This window comes from Schistocerca serialis, chromosome 9, assembly GCF_023864345.2.
Source record: "Schistocerca serialis cubense isolate TAMUIC-IGC-003099 chromosome 9, iqSchSeri2.2, whole genome shotgun sequence".
NCBI lineage: Eukaryota > Metazoa > Arthropoda > Insecta > Orthoptera > Acrididae > Schistocerca > Schistocerca serialis.
In genome coordinates, this window is record NC_064646.1 from 135,573,159 (window position 1) to 135,589,835 (window position 16,677).

The following is a 16,677-nucleotide window of genomic DNA, read 5'->3' on the forward strand; positions in this document are numbered from 1 at the left end:
CTCTACGTTGCTTTAGATTTTATGACGAGAAGTGCGTTATATATGGCATAGTGCTTTGGCAACTCACGACCAAATTATCAAGTTTCAACCTAACCTTGACCATGGAAACACTACCGATCAGCCAACAAATAAGACTTCAGGCAGGCATCCAGTATCGCACTAGTCAAAATATTTACTTTCGAAGATGTACACTTCTGTTTATATGTGTGGTTTTTTCATTATTTTCTGAGCAGCTTCATAGCCTCACAGAACGAAAAATGTGAAATAAACAAACATTTGCACAAGTACTGTCAAAAATAACAGTTACTTTTCAAAAATGTAAAGGTAGTAACGTATCACTTCTGAAAATGTAAGTCCCTGATCTAATCTGGAGTTACAGCATGTTGAGTAATTTACACTTTCTGTTATACATGAACCTCTATGAAGGTTAGACTTACAGCACACAAGCAATATTTACTTTCTACTTGTAACGCCGGAAATGCATATCCTCCTATTTCCATCTATTGTACTATAATTTGTTTTCCTTATTTTTGTTACCTGAATATATGACATTTCTGTGTCTTTACATATTGTAATTGTTTTACTATTTGTATATATATATATATTTATGCATTTATGTCGATGTATAATTGGTTTGTTTCGTAAATATTATTTGTATTTTTACGCTGGGTCTTGCCTAGGGAAAACTGCTATCGAGAGTAATTGTCCATAGGACTGGCGACCGTAATTTCCCCCAAATCTCAAATATCGAATTACCGCTAGTTGATTGTTGACGTAACGGCCGCACATTTACTTTCTTTATTAACCTTATCCCTATTTCAAAATTAATTTCCACCAGTTTCACTTGCATTTTTCCTTTCATTCAGATGTAACCCTTTCCTCCCTCTTTACCGACAGGTTAACTTCGGTGACGATTGCTTTTCCAAAATTCCCATTAGGTACACGCGGTTTCATTTTCACTGTCATTAAGGTCGATAAGTGAGGGGGAGGTTACACGTGGCGACCTGGTGACAGGACAATCTTCAAATTTGAGGTTGTTCTGGACACGAATTTTGCATTGTACAAATCTCGTAACAAAGTACTGGTTACGAAATGGTCGATACGTCAGCGAGAATATTAGTGTGAGGAATCCTAATTAGATTTGAGATTTGGCATTTATATTGAAAATTATTAAAATGAGTGAAGGCAACAATTACCAAAGTTTGGTAGGCTTGGATAAGGAACAATCGGTCGAACAGTGGGGAATGCGCACCGCGGTACCCATTGTTCAGGGACAGGCGGCTAGCATGAAAGACGCGACCGCCGAAACGCAACAAAGAGCAGAAACGGAATTCCACACTTTAGAAAATGTTTCGGAGTCGGAAGTGAAAATCAAATGCGAATCCCTTGATGACGAATACGGGGGGACAATTAAAGAGGAAGCCGCTACGGAAGTAAAACCGGTAGTTTCCGGGAATTTAACTGGTTTATTGAATGTTTTGATTAACGAAATCAAGAGTCAATCGGCCAAGCAAGAAGCTCAGTCTGAAAAAATTGAACGAAAGCTAGACAGTCACAACAAAGCTATTAATGCTGTTAACGACAATGTTGGAGTTGTTAACACAAAAGTTGATAAAATCAAAGAAGATATGGTTGCGATTAATAGCGAAATCGGTAATCTTAAACAGGAAATGATAGGCGTTCAGGCGGAAATTGCGAGCATAAATACTCGTTTTTATTCCGAAATTAGCAGAATCGAGAAAAGTGTAGGAGAATCAGTTGCTCCGATCATCGAGAATAGGGTGACGGAACAAATTCAATTAGTGAAAAAAGAGGATCAAAAGAAGGTGGAAACTTTAAAGGCTTTAGTATCCGAAGTAGATACCAAAGTGACGAAGCAGGCTAATACCTGCGAAGAGAAAAAAAGGGAAGTAGAAACGCTTGCAACAACCACTTGCCAAGTAATTACGAGAGTGTCGGAATTAGAAAAGAAACTTGACGAAAAACAGAGCTATGTGCCAATCTATGCACATAGTTCGGAATTGTTGACGAAAGAGGAGCGATTCGACCCCTTGAAAAAAGGCGGTATACACGCGACGGATTTCATTAAGAATTGTGAAAGAGTTTTACCCAGATCATGGACTAATGAGAGAAAAATTAATGCGATTATTGATGTGTTGGCTGGTGATGCCAAGCGTTGGGGCTTAAACCTCAACATTACGAACCTGACTTTTGACGAATTTAAAAATTTGTTTCTGGCTGAATACTGGTCAGAGTAAAAACAGCAAAGTGTCTGGCGCGAATTTGTCGTATCGAGGCCTTTCGATGCGAATTCGCGCGGTTCGATGAAGGAGTTTTGTGAGGGCTGAATCCGCAAGTTGGAATACTTGCGTGATCGCCGCACGGAATCCGATATAGTCTGGGAACTCTACAAAAAGCTTCCAGATGATACAAAACGCTACGTAGGAAGCAATTACAGAACAATAAATGATTTCCTGGAAAGAGTGGAGGACGAGGACAATTGGCGCAATAATCGCGACAGTGGTAGAGGCCGTGGTAACAACAACGGGTACCACAGCAACCACAACAACAATAACCATGGGAATAATGCATACCGCAACCATGGCAGCAATAACAATAATGGTTCGGATCGTAATAACAATCGATACAATGCAAATAATAACAGGAATGACGGAAACCAGTATCATACTAACGTGATACGGGCTTCACAGAATAGTGATAACGCCAGAGGGTGTGATCAGCCGCCTCAGCAGCATCCGGGGAGCGTATCTGCTGGGACGAGACAGGGAAACCATTAGCCGCGCCGGTGAGGGTCGACCGGGCGTGGAGAAATTTTGGCGGCCCAATAGCAGGAGAAAACCCAGGTGTCGTCGATATGAAAATTCCGTGTGGAATAATCAACGGCGGGAGAGTGTGCCAGTGTTAGGAGAAAGGAGTGCGCCCACCAGTAGTAGATCAGCTGTATACACGGCAGTAGGAAGTACATTCACTGTCAGTGAGAACAATTTAAATAGTGTTCCGGAAATCGATTATAAAGTGGCAGCTGTAATACCCACAGCGGAACTGGAGATTGAGTTTAAGAATGATTCGCAAGTGTTGAGAGAAGATCAGATGTCGGATAAAACGTCCGTCATCGAGCGAGGGGATGCAGAGAGGGATGAGGTCTGGTTAAGGCAGTTCGGTCGCTTATACGACGAACTAAGAGATTATAGGGGCCTGTAAGGGAGAAGTGTTTATGGGGAGCGCGTGCAGGATTTTCCGCGTATCGTCGCGCAGGAAGATAGTGTTTGTGAAATGATAGAAAGTTCTGGCCCTAACCGGCAGACTTTACTAGAAATAGTTGATGTTAATGGGGAGCACGAGCAAGATTGGTCGTGTTTCGTCCCGCAGGAGTTGGATGTTGAAGTAGTAACGGGAAGTTCTGGCCCTAACCGGCAGACCTTACCGAAAGTTTCAGTGGTAGAAGTAGCCGACCCATCCGACGCAAACGTCCAGTTTAAACATTGCGAAAGTATTAAGGAGAAAGATTGCGAAAATTTTAGTGATAGCCGGACACGATTGGTAGAAAACCACGTAGATTACAGTGTGTATGAGGTTAGAGCTGACGTTATACGGTCAGACGATAACAGTGTGGGTTGCGCAGATCTAGAGGAAGTAATTGCAGATACTACTGGGCACATTTCTCCAGGTAGATTGGCAGATGAGATCAATCTGGCTAAAGAGGAATCAACGAAGGTGACAATTAGTGAATTGATAGCAAAGCAACACTCGCTAGTTGACGAGTTACAGGAAAAGGTTTCGGTATTGGAGGCGAAGCTACAGACAAAGCCTCAGGACAAACGTGTTGAAATTAAAACTGTATGTGAACAGAGGCTGAAAAAGCCGCCAGATAAGCCGGATTTGGGATCAAAGCCGGATGGTTTTTTCTGGAATGACCTGGATATAGACGAGGATTTACTGTGGGAAAATAAAGAAACAGTCGAGGACAAGTGTAGATGGGTAGTAGTGTCTGTTAATATGCACGACCTACAACTAAACGTGTTGATTGACACCGGTGCAGAATTGAGTGTTGTATCTGGGAAAATATTTGAGTTACTGAAAGATAGACCTGGCATCGTAGTTATGCCAGTAACAGGAGTGAAAATTATCGGTGCTACTGGGAAGGCCAGTAAACCGGTCACAAAACAGATTTTTGTCAACTTCGAGATATGTGGGGCACGATTTGAACAAGAGTTTGTCGTCGTGCCAGACTTAACTACGGAAGTAATTATCGGTTAGATTGGCTATTAAAGTACCGTGCAGTGATTAATTGCGAAAACAAAACTTTGACTTGTATGTCACAAGATAAAACAATAGTAGTTAGTTTTGGGAGGCAGGAGATGGTGTGCATAGGCAATACCAGCCAATACACATTGTTAACTGGCCGGATGCTAGTGACATAGGTATAAATTTGAACTACTGTAACGTGAGGAATCTCGGCATTGACAATAGTGTAGAAAGTGAATTGGAAAGTATTGTAGACCGTGTGTCAAACGTAACACACGAACAAAGACGAGGCCTGTATGAAGTAATAATGAAGAATAAGAGTGTGTTTTCAGACAAACCGGAACTTGTGGAAGGATATAAATGCAAGTTGCATGTGATTCCGCACGAACCATTCTTCGTGAGACCGTATGCTATACCGCTGTCCAAAAAGGAAGCAGTGCAACGGGAGATAGATAAGATGATCGAATGGGGAGTGATTGAAAGAAGTACGAGTCCATATAATAACGGTTTGGTCATTGTAGCAAAACGGGATGGTAGTGTGCGTATTGTGATTGACGCACGCACGTTGAATAGGGTCGTTCAACGTGAAACAGACAGACCAGAGAGTATGGAGGACATTTTGCAACGTTTTCATGACGTTGAATTCATGACTAGCCTCGATCTGACGGCTAGTTACTGGCAAATAGAACTCAAAGAAGAATCTAGGCCATACACCGCCTTCTTGTTTGCGGGCAGGTGTTATCAGTATAGAGTACTGCCGTTTGGACTTAATATATCTGTGTCCGTATTCATCAGGGCCCTAGATAAAGTGCTAGGACCGGCTTTGAGTTCAAGATTAACTGTATATGTTGACGACCTATTGTTGGCCAATGCCACTTGGCATGACCATTGTGACCTGTTAGATGAAGTTTTTAGAGCATTGCGCCGTGGCGGAATGACTCTAAAGCTAAAGAAATGCGAATTTGTGAAGCAGGAACTGAAATTTTTAGGGCATGTAATTACCACTGCTGGTATTACGAAAGACCCAGAGAAACTAGAGGCAATAAGGAATTGTCCTCCACCCAAGTCTAGGAAACAGTTAAAAAGTTTTCTAGGGCTAACAGGATTTTACCGTAAATTTGTAAAAGGACAAGTGTTTAATGATGAAAATTTGAATAACCTCTTACGCAAAAACGTTCCGTTTGTGTGGACTGACGGGTGTCAGGCCGCTTTCGAGAGATTAAAAGACGAGTTGTTAAGATCTAACATACTATTTCATCCTGATTTATCGCTACCCTTCCATCTGGGAACGGATTCGTCGAATTATGGGGTGGGGGTAGAACTGTTCCAAGAAGTTGGTAAAGGAGAGGATAAGGAACACCGGCCTATAGCGTTCGCGAGTCGAACTTTATCAAAAAGTGAGCGAAACTACACGATTTCTGAGAAAGAGTGTCTCGCTATCGTGTGGGGATTCAAAAACTTCAAGGGTTACCTATGGGACCATAAGGTGATTATTCATACGGACCATAAGGCGCTCACTTATCTGAAGGATTGTAAACTGCTTCACGAAAGACTGACTAGGTGGTCGCTGTATTTACAGCAATTTAACTATGACATCTGTTACGTAAAAGGGACCGACAATTGCGTAGCGGATGCGCTGTCGCGTTTGCCCGAGTCTAATCAAGAGATATTGAAAGATGAGTCAGATGGAGTGGTCAAATTATACTATTTTAAAGAAGTTGAGGGACGTAAATTAATAATCAACATCTGTAAGAATCTACGTCGTCATCAGAACGAGGACGGTTGTTTAAATATGGTGAAAACCCGATATGATGAAAGGAGTCCAGAAGGAGAAAAATTAAGGAAGTATTACAAGATATACGATCATATCTTGTACATATGTAAGAGTGAAGATAGTAATATTTGGCGGGTATGCTGGCCCACCAAATACGTCACGGAAATAATTGACTACTACCATTTGGCGTATGGTCACTGTGGACCAAAGAAATGTACGGAAAAGCTGAGTGAAGTAGTGCATTTTAACAACATGTTAAAACGCGTTACTGACAGAGTGAAAACTTGCGATTTATGTCAGAAGGTGAAGGTTACCAACTGTACGAGTCGTGGTCCTATGCAAAGTACAGGGCCTAACGACACCTTTGAATTACTGTGTGTGGACTTGTACGGACCTTTGCCCAAGTCATCAGGAAACTTCGCCGACATTTTAGTAGTGCTAGAAGCTTTTTCCAAGTTCATCAAACTATACCCGATTAGGAAAGCTACGGCCAAAGCGGTCTATAGCAAGCTTGTGAACGATTATTTTGTTCATATTGGTAAGCCCAAGGTGATTCTATCAGACAATGGGGCACAATTTACTTCTAAGTTGTGGAATGAAGGCATGGAAAGTAATGGGGTCGAGGTGATCCATATTTCAGCTTATTGTCCGGCTGGGAATCCCGCTGAGAGGTATATGCGCGAGCTAGGCCGACTTTGCCGTACCTATTGCCATCACAACCATAGGGCATGGGGCAAATATGTAGCAGTATTTGAGAGAATTATGAACATCTTGAGACATGAATCTACGGGATTTTCTCCAGAGGAAATCCTGTTGGGTGACAGAAGTAAAAGTTTAGTGGAAGAGATAATCAAATTCCCTCCACGGATTGACATTAGTATTTGTGTGAAAAAAGATCGTTTGCGAGAAGTAATGAAGCTAAAAGCCGATGCTCGCATACGTCGTCATGACGCTAAAGTGCGTTTTGCTAAGTTTGCAATCGGAGACTTAGTACTTGTAAAAGCTCATGAGAAATCGAGCGAAATAGACAATGAAATCTCTAAATTTAAGTTTGTTTATAATGGACCATATAAAGTCATTGGTATACCTCACACAAATGCTTATTGCTTAGAGTATCCAAGCTCTGGAAAACTATTAGGTATACGGAACATTGTAGACCTGAAATTGTACCAACCTAGGATTGATTAATACCACAGAATGGGTAATTTGTACAGTATGTAAAATAGAGTGTAAGATTTAACGATTTGCTAGATTGCCATGCTTTTGACTGACCAAGGTCATTAAAGAAGTTGTAATTCATAAGTAATTAATTTTGATTAATCAATTTAATTTTAATCAATTTAATCATGATCTAATCAACTGAAAAATCCAAGCTGCTAGTTTAAGTTTTCAGCTGAGTCACAGTAGATTAAGGAATGTAAATATGATTTTGTAAATAGCTGTAAGATTCCATAAATATGTGATTTACTAGTCATTGCCGATGTACTTAGACGCTGTTTTAAGTTTCAGGCTAGTACATGCGTGTGATGATGGACAGTGTTGAGTTATCCACTGTGATAGTGTTTATGGACTCCTTGAGATTACTCGGGAGTGAGTTTTACCGAAAGAATTCAGTGAAACGGACGTTCTGGAAATGCCGTTACAAGGGCGAGAGAGATCAAGCGTGCCGCACAGGCGGGCGCAGCAATACTGGCGGGGCGGAACCTCTGTCGGCTCTTGTGCCGCTGTCCGCTCTTGTGCCGCTGTCGGCATTCTTTGTACTTGCGAGTACGGAAGGCGGAGTTGTTTTTCTTCCCGGACAGCTGATATGAAAGAATTCTGTTGTCAATATTTATGTTTTTGTCGATCTGCTGTATATTATTTTCTTGTTTAGCGTTAAGTGCACACTCATGACGAGAATATTAATTATGAAAAGTTTATATAAAATACGTATTCCATGTAATTAATTATTAATTTGCGTATTTTGATATACCTGTTTTCTATGACCATGTAATCTGATTAATTTTGTAAATAGTATTCCATTTCTTGATACTTCTAGGAATTTAGATTTTTAGAATAGCTAAACCATTTTCTATGTTTTCTATGAATGTTAATATGTTGTCAAACTGTTTTACTTTGATCAAGATGACAGAGTGGAATAAGATTAGGAGTGTCTCCACTCAATTATTATCGTCTAAAAATTGGTTTATGGTTAATTAGGCGAACGCTAAATTTTGTTGATGTTTTGAGCATATGCATTTCCGCTGTTTCTTTTTTTTTTGGACATTTTCTGAGTCTGTTTACGTTACACGAACATCCTCAGACAATGTGGGGCACGTGTAACGCCGGAAATGCATATCCTCCTATTTCCATCTATTGTACTATAATTTGTTTTCCTTATTTTTGTTACCTGAATATATGACATTTCTGTGTCTTTACATATTGTAATTGTTTTACTATTTGTATATATATATTTATGCATTTATGTCGATGTATAATTGATTTGTTTCGTAAATATTATTTGTATTTTTACGCTGGGTCTTGCCTAGGGAAAACTGCTATCGAACGATTACATCGATAGGTCGTGTGAAGACTCAAAGTGTGTAGGATCTTTGGGAGTGTTAACTCTGCCGCGTGGAGCGCGGGCAGAGCTGGGTCGGAGTCTGGCTGGAGTAGCGAGTGGAGCAGGTGTGTTGTGTGACGCTCCCGCGAGTTGCCGCGCTTTCGGGGTTTGGCAGCATGTAATTGCGCTCGACTCGCGATGATAGTTTCTGAGATGGTGTCGCGGACGGGAAGCATTAGCTGGCGCACATCAAGAGACCGTTTCGCCTGGTGACCGTGTCGAGAAGAAGGCGCGCCAACATCCAGCTTCTGCAATAGCGACGGCCGACAATGAGTGACTGTCGCCACCTCCTCGATCGACGGCTTCATACCTTCAATCAACCAACAAGGAATACTAAAAGCACGTAAAGTTTCAGAACTGTATGGCAGACCTCAGCTTTTCAAATTGTTCCATTTGCCTCGCAAAATTACAGCAACTTAGCATGAACCTTTGTTGCTCATTGTCCCAATTGCATTGCCAAGCAGGGTCCCTTTCTTTTCCAAAATGAACCCGAGTGTCGTTGAAATTCAAACGCCAGCATAATTCCATTTCACTGATTTAATTTTAAAGTTCAATTTTAGTATTCATAGCTGGCTACAATAGTTAGATTACACAAGCACAAATTAAGAGTGCGAGTTTTGTTACCGTATTGTAGCTTACCTGTGACTGCAGCTCAGCTTGGTACGTACTAAATTTTACTATTGTTAATTGTTCAGAATCGTTTAATTCAAGTTCAAAGTTAAATCTCTTCTTTCTAAATTGCGTAGATTCAAGTAGCTTTAGAAATGATTGTTGAGGTAGTCCAAGACTAACTGTATTTCGATATGCTTCAGAAAGAAAGCTCACTATTAACTTCAGTCACTAAATTAACTTTCAGTTTTCCGGTTTCATTAATTCTTTTGCTAAATTAAGTGTAGCGAAATTTATTACTTCTGACAAACTTTCAGTTTTCACACTACACGTGTCAACCTTCAGTTGCCACGCTTCTAGTGCTAATTATATGTGTAATAACCTTTCCTTTTCAGTTATTATAGTAATTGTCCATAGGACTGGCGACCGTAATTTCCCCCAAATCTCAAATATCTAATTACTGCTAGTTGATTGTTGACGTAACGGCCGCACATTTACTTTCTTTATTAACTTTATCCCTATTTCAAAATTAATTTCCACCAGTTTCACTTGCATTTTTCCTTTCATTCAGATGTAACCCTTTCCTCACTCTTTACCGACAGGTTAACTTCGGTGACGATTGCTTTTCCAAAATTCCCATTAGGTACACGCGGTTTCATTTTCACTGTCATTAAGGTCGATAAGTGAGGGGGAGGTTACATACTGTCCCTGAAGAATAGTAATACCGACCTCCCTATGAAGGCTATCCAATTTTAGCTTATGAAAAATTTTCATTTCTTAACTGCATGATAACATCACACTTACCTAGGTAAAAGAAAGGTCATCCACAGTGATAGTAAAACAGTAGTTGATAGTTTTACAGAAAAAGTGACTGCTCTGAATAATGAATCAAAGTTCAACCAGCAAAAAATTAACCCTGCTGGTATTGCTACTAAGTTATAACCAGCAAAGTTTTATTGTAGTTTTCAGTCAAAAGTTTGTAATATATTCCAGACAAATGCAGCAAACTGTTTCATGAAACTTCAAGATTTTTTATTCAATGTTTACAAACGAAAAGCATTCTAATTTTAAACCACTTTATTATTGATTAAGGAACAAAACAGATTTATTAAAGTGTTGCATTAACATTTCTGTGTGAAGGGTAAAATTGTAACTACCTGCTACATGATGCAATCTGATTTTCATATACCACGAAATTATGATCCTTAATAATAGTACAAAATGATATTCTGGCAGTAAATTGTCTCTGGCATGGACATTTAATTCTTCAAATACACTGAACTGCTGTAGTTTCTCCAGCACTTTAATTTCCACTACAAGTTTAATATTGCCTCTAGGTGGCTTTCCTCCATTTACAGCTTGTATTTCTCTTAAAATAATTTCGCACTGAGTACTATTACAACACTATGTGAAGGTATTGTCAAAGCTCCATTATTTTTCCTACTTAAAAAATTGTTATACATTAAATCATCGTAATTTCCAAAAAGGGAAGAAACACATTTTGAACACATTACAACATTTTTCAAATCCTGCACAACATAGCCAGCTATGTACACTACAATATTTTCTGAATATTCTGTCAGGATGGAGGGTGACTGAACATAGTCATGGTCTGGTATGTGGGACCAATTTTCATTCAAGTCAGATACAAGGCCTATATCAATATCATTCACCCGACTTTTTGAAAATATAACGGGATCAAACCACATTTCTTGAAACATATCCTTTTTCCAACACAATAATGGAGTTACAGATTCTGATGAACCGTTCCCAGTGCTTTTACATTTTATCTCATTCCTCACTAATAGTTGCCTATAAGTAGAACGGAACTGCAAAGCAGAAGGATTATTATTGCAACCAAACCTACCTTTTATCATGCAGAGAAACATCTCTATATGATCTTGGCTGAATTTATACATCAACAAATATTTGAGGTAATCAGTCTCAACAAGATCAACAAACAGCCCCCTAATACTGTGGATGTTGCATAAGAATCCTATTATTGGAGTTTTACGCATTGTCTTATAGATCTATTTTTCCAGTAATATCTTTCAAACCCAATAAATAAGATTCTGCCTTTTAGAAAAGGCTCCCAGATGGATTTGTTTGAGACCTGTAAAGCAGGTCTGAATGTGTGTAATTGTAATCTGATTTCACAACTTCTCTCAATGGAACAGTTGTTGAGTTTTATTTTTTCATGCATTTTCTGGGACAAACGTAAATTCCACACAACAAGGAAAACACAATTTAGGCACAGTATCATCAATTCACTGTCTGAGAAATCTGTAAAATAGTTGGATAAAATATGATCCAAAGCCTACTAAGTGTAACAGTGTGCTTCAAAGTAAAAATATTACCAAATAGCTTATCTTCATAAGCTATTTGGTAATATCTTTTAAGTCTCGGTAGCATAGTTCTGAACAAAAAAGTAAGTGTGTGTGTGTGTGTGTGTGTGTGTGTGTGTGTTTTGAAATGTGCTTTTTTCTGTAAATACTCAGCATGTAGTTGAAGTTATAATCATATGTGTAGTATAACCCTTATACTGTGCTTATCATAATGTTTATTGTGTTTAAATCATGAAACAAGCAACTAACTAATTATCATAAGACTGTTTTGTTCTTCACCCTCCTATTTTAGTAATGTTGATAAATATTTCTGTTTTAGACAAATACACCACGTGCCTCTTAAACTTCTACTAAAGCAACTAGTTCCACTGCCACAGCTGAACAAGAAATGGAAGCAGAATCCACAACAAGTACTGGTAGCGTTAACAACCATCACATTTATTCACTGCAAAAAGTCCAAGGACATACAAAAGACAGTGTAGTGAAATAATAGAAAAGAAGGATTGTGTGATTAGAAGCATACGAAAACAATTGTATGCAAAGAAAGTGAAGTGTGAAAGGCAAGAAGAGAAAATAAAGTGTTTAAAGGAGCTTGTGACTGATTTGCAAGCCACAAAATTAATCAGTGAGAGAACTGCTGGCCTAATTGAGGAGACTTTTTCCGATGTCTCTGTAGAATTATTTAGGAGAATGTTTTCTGGCAAGAACAATGAATACACTGAAAAACTGAAGTAATTTTCATTAACTTTGTATTTTTATTCTTCATGTGCATATGAATACGTGCGTAACTCATTAGACTTAGCTTTGCCACATCCAAATACTCTAAGATGCTGGTACAACTCTGTAGATGGAAAGCTAGGGTTTACTGCTGAGGAATTTTCAGCACTTTCAGAAAGAGCAAAGCAGGTAAATGGTGATGTTTACGTTTGTTTAACATTTGATGAAATGTCGATTAAAAAAAGACTAGACTGGGATGGGAATCAGTTCATAAGGTCATGTTGACAAAGGTTTTGGGGTTCAGAATGAAGAGATAGTGGAAGCCAAAGAAGCATTGGTGCTTCTTGTTGTGGGTGTAAGCACTAATTGGAAAATCCGAGTTGCATCTTTTTTAGTTAATAGCATGTCCTCTGAAGAAAAGTTTGGTGTGGTGCAGAATGCACTCAGACTCTTGCACGAAGTTAATGTGAAGTGTGTAGGCCTCACAATTGATGGTCTAAACACAAACTTGACACTTGCCTCAAAACTAGGAGCAATTAGAAATGTTAACCATTTGTAGCCTTACTTTTTGCATACCAGTACTGCCGAAAAAGTATTTATATTGCTTGATGCCTGTCATATGTTAAAATTAGTAAGAAATTTATTTTCAGATATGAAAGTGATTATAGATGTGCATGTAAATGTCATCAAGTGGGAACACATAGTTGCATTAGAAAAATTACTGTGTCAGGAGTGCCTAGTTTTGGGTAACAGATTGAAAAGAAATCATGTTACACTTCAGAGAAGAAGATGAAAATAAAATTAGCTGTAGAAGTGCTTAGTTCCTCATTTTGTACAAGCCTAAGGTACTTAAGTGAAGACCTACAACTTGATACCTTTGAAGATGCTAAAGGTACAGCAGATTTTTGTGAAATGTTTGATAGGCTACTTGACATTTGCAATTGCAAACATTTATGGCGGGTCATGGCCCATCGAGCATAGGCCCGTGTGAGCTGGAGGTTACACCATTAAGTTGAGTAACGGTTTAGACTTTGTACATATGTACTGTTTGTGTTCTTTTAATCATTGACAAAGGTTTTCTTAGGCACTTGTGGGTTTTATTGTTCTGAAGAAGGTGTAGTTATCTACGACGAAACCTAGGTTAACACTAGGTGTTATTTTGCAATCGAGACGGGTTTCTATTTTCTTAATACATTAACCAACGGTTGCTGACGCGCTGCTATGTTGAAAGTTCCTAAAAACCTCTATCCCTATTTACAGGGATGCTTGCTAATTTAATCTCAACTGCCTCTTTAATAACACTGTACCAACAGCTGGACGTGCATGCCAATATCTCGGTGTTGTTGTGTAACATAGTGTGACCACTATCCAAGCAATGTTCGGCAATAGCAGATCTACTTGGGTGCTGTAATCGTGTGTGCCGTTTATGCTCTGTACATCGGTCCTCCACGGTCCTGATTGACCAATATATGCCATGCCACCGCTACAAGGAGTGTGAAACACACACGTCTTACGCAAACCAAGATCATCCTTAACGGAGCCCAAAAGCGCTCTAATTTTAGATGGAGGTTGGAAAACACATTTCTCATCGTGTTTCCGTGAAATACGACCGATCTTATTGGAAGTGCTTCCAACGTAAGGCAAAAAGACAGTAGACTTAGGTGTCTACTCAGTATTATCATCAATCACCCGATGCGCAGTTGGTCTATAGCGCAACGTACGTTCAATCTGTCTTTCACTATAAACATTTTGACGAAACGTAGCTTCTAGGTGGGACAGCTCAGCTGGCAAAGTCTCACTGTCGGAAATGACATGTGCCCTGTGTACCAAGGTACGAATTTGCCTGTACATCGCTTGTCCGTTGCAGTTTGCCTTGAAAATGGCGGGGTGTGCTTCCCCCGAAATATCGGCAGAGATGATTGAGTTAAAGTTTCTGATCATCAGACTTTGCGCCAATATTCTGGATTGAATTCGAAGACCCCGCCGTGTCTGATGGAGTGAGGTCATGTGGCACTGTCGGTCGTGATAGGTCCGTCAGCTGGGGATGTGAAACTCGGCGGATATCTGACTGCTCCTCGGGAGAAGTTGGACTGGTGCCGTTTTTAACCCTTTCGCCTCTCTCTGTAGTCATTACCACAGCACAAACACGACACTGAAACTCAGAATGCACAGTCACGTTTACTAAACAGACATGCTTAAGACACCTTTCTTACATTTCGCGAAGGAAAGGTGCTATTGTGGACGAAGAAACAAAGCGTTTCCAGTAAGGTAACCCTCGACGTTTCTCAGCCCTGCTTCTCCTCAGCGGTTAAAAGTGTCGTACCCTTAGTTGCCATTTCACGCGATACGTTAAGAAAGACTGGGCGTTTGTTCTCCTTGTTCGTCTGAGCGAGAGCGACGGGGAACGACCGCAGTTGCTCGCCGAGCACTTGGCCGGCCATGCGGGCAGCCAGGAAGAAGAGCCCGGGGCAGGCGCTAGCGAGACCAGAGGTGTGCTACGCTCGCTGCGCCGAGGAGGATGCAGCCCACTTCGGCGTTCGCACTCATGCTGCTTTCCCTAAAAACCTCCCAAACCTGTCATCTGCGAGGGAATGTCGTGGTTCTAAAAACACATGAAATTTATCTATACAGCCTGTCCCAGGACGAATGGTCAATATTTGGGGATAACGCAGAAACCATCATTCGGTTAAAAGAGTCTAGCGTACATGGACTCTAAAATGCACACCTTAAGAGCTATCAGCATTTGTTAAGTAGAAGAGTTGTGTTTCACATTAGCGAAGATGAATAAGTGCTCATAGCTCCTAAGGTGTGCACTTCAGAGCCCATCTTAATTGCACTTTTTTTTCTTATTTTGATCAACACAATCACCTCTCAAAATATGAAAAACAAAGAGCCCGCAGAAGAAGAAATTTATTTCACAGAATCGAAGATGAAGAAATGATCGTAGCTGCTTAGGTTTGCCTTTTAGAGCCCATATTTACTTGACTTTTTCGCTTCGAATGGATCGTTCCTGTCCTATCTGGGAATACTAACCACCCCCTCCTGTGACACCCTGTATTTTGACAACTACTTTCTGATGTCTGGCGAGCCAGGTATTTTTTTCGATTTGGTCTAATAGTTTATCAATAATATTATTACTCTGCGGCTGGTCCCGACGGAGGTTCGAGTCCTACCGCGGGCATGAGTGTGTGTGTTTGCCCTTAGGATAATTTAGGTTAAGTAGTGTGAAAACTTAGAGACTGATGACCTTAGCAATTAAGTCCCGTAAGATTTCACACACATTTGAACATTTTTTGAATAATATTTGAAATATTTTGTGTGTACCTAAAAATGAATTTGAATACAGAACATTTCTCAGTTACGATTGTTTTACGATTTCAGATCGTCATTAACGATTAAACGACGGTAATATCGGTCTTGAAATGCAGTTGGCGAAGAAACCCAATGTAGGACAATATCCTCTAGTTAGTTAAGCAAGTTAAAATGAGCTATTCTTTCTCAGTGACGAATTTCATGAATGACGCCCGAGAACAGCTCTTACTGACGAAAATATTTTCGCTGTTCGAGCAATGCCTTAAGAAGACACGGATATTGAGCTGGTGCGTTTCTGGCACCGGTTTCCATTGATCGTCCTTTTGATCTTTGAGTTGACTTCGATGCTTCTTTGTCTTCTGCTCATCTTCGGCGGCGCGAATTTACCGGCAGCGAATGCGCTCTGCTGGGGAGGTGTGTCGGGATCGGCGGTGAAGGAGTCACGTGGGACTGTGTACCTAGGCCGGACGGCAAAAGGACGAATCGGACAACGAAGGAGCGGGGCCAGCGGATACGGCGTGTTGAGTCGTCAGGGCAGATCCACCGCCCATGGTGATTTGGTTTTCCTAGAGGTGGGAAGGACAAGCTCCTTCGAGTCTGTTACAAGCTACGCCGGTCGATTGAATTGGGAGTCGCCGAGTTGCTTCGGTGGGTTGCGTGCGGCTTAATTGAATATGCCAGTGTACTAAAAATCCTGTGGAATTGTTTTAGTTGTTTATCACTTATCTCGGTGTCGTGACTATCTTGACGGCAGTTGTGGAAGTGTGACTACGCCCAACCAACCGACATGAAGCGTGGTTGAAGACGTAGCTAGAAGTGCAACGAATAGTGAGTAAGTCCGGCTCTGGCGTTTTAAGGCGCCCCGAGATACGTCCTCTATTCTACCTTGTAGTTCATTTGGTAGTTTGCCGTGTAAATGTGCGCCGAGATAATTCTTGTCATCTTAACTTTAGGGCATGATTTTTAGCGAACTTATTAATCAAAGCTTAAGGGCTGGCACTGCCCAAGTAACTAACGGTGGCTAATTTGTTTCTATTCAGTTGTATTAATCA

At 40.4% G+C, this 16,677-nt stretch overlaps 1 protein-coding gene across 1 annotated transcript in view; it reads left to right on the forward strand.

Moving 5' to 3' along the window:
* Positions 1 to 16,677, forward strand: part of LOC126419417 (uncharacterized) — a 77,508-nt gene that overhangs the window by 60,512 nt on the left and 319 nt on the right. The window lies entirely within an intron of this gene.